This window comes from Laccaria bicolor, genomic scaffold (assembly GCF_000143565.1).
Source record: "Laccaria bicolor S238N-H82 LACBIscaffold_24 genomic scaffold, whole genome shotgun sequence".
Taxonomy (NCBI): domain Eukaryota; kingdom Fungi; phylum Basidiomycota; class Agaricomycetes; order Agaricales; family Hydnangiaceae; genus Laccaria; species Laccaria bicolor.
Genome location: NW_001889895.1, coordinates 534144 through 535386, shown reverse-complemented (window position 1 = coordinate 535386; position 1243 = coordinate 534144).

The window sequence follows — 1243 nt, the reverse complement described above, 5'->3', positions numbered from 1 at the left end:
CGTGCCCTCTGTAGAGCTCAAAATAATTGTGCTTCCCTGGAGCACAAAAGAATTGCTAGAGCACAAAAGAATTGTGCCCCATAGAGTGCAAAATAATTGCTCCCCCATAGAGCACAAGTAATTGCGCCCTGGAGCGCAAAAGAATTGCGCCTCGTGCCCTCTGTAGAGCTCAAAATAATTGTGCTTCCCTGGAGCACAAAAGAATTGCTAGAGCACAAAATAATTGCGCCACATAGAGTGCAAAATAATTGCTCCCCCATAGAGCACAAGTAATTGCGCCCTGGAGCGCAAAAGAATTGCGCCTCGTGCCCTCTGTAGAGCTCGAAATAATTGTGCTTCCCTCGAGCACAAAAGAATTGCGCCTGTTGTGGAGCTTGAAATATTTGCGCCTCTACAGCACAAAATAATTGCACCCCCCATAGAGTGCAAATAATTGTGCCCCTTGTGGAGCTCAAAATAATTGTGCCTGTAGAGTGCAAAATAATTGCACAGGTTAGGACTCACCAATGAGACCAATGGGTGTAGTGCATCAGTGCCATAAATCCCTGCCAAAGTGGGCCAGGCATTGACTACAATTGGGGGGGCACATATTTTTTGTGCAAAATAAATGCCATAGGAACATAGTGACTTGGCGCCCATTCACATACACATTCACATTGGGCACACTTGACATTTCATGCAAAAAGATAATGGGTGGAAATACAACTGGAGAATAACAGACACAGATGCATACTTAGTGCAGGTACAAGTGATTTGGCACCCACTCACATTTGGTGAACATTCACATTGGGTGCACTGACATTTTGTGTGCATTCACATTGAGCGCACTCTGACATCTGGTGCCCATTCACATTGGGCACACTCTGACAATTGGTGCCCATTCACATTGGGCGCACTTTTCATGCATTCACATTGGGTACACTCTGATGGGCGCACTCTGACATTTGGTGCCCATTCACATTCCAACATTTCATGCATTCACATTGGGCGCACTCTGATATTTCAGGCATATTCATGTTGGGTGCACTCTGATGGGCATACTCTGACAGTTGGTTCACATTTACATTGGGTGCACTTTTCATGCATTCACATTGGGCACACTGACATTTTGTGCCCATTCACATTCCAACATTTCATACATTCACATTGGGCGCACTGATATTTCGTGCACATTCACATTGGGTGCACTCTGATGGGCACACTCTGGCATTTGGTTCACATTTACATTGGGCGCACTGACATT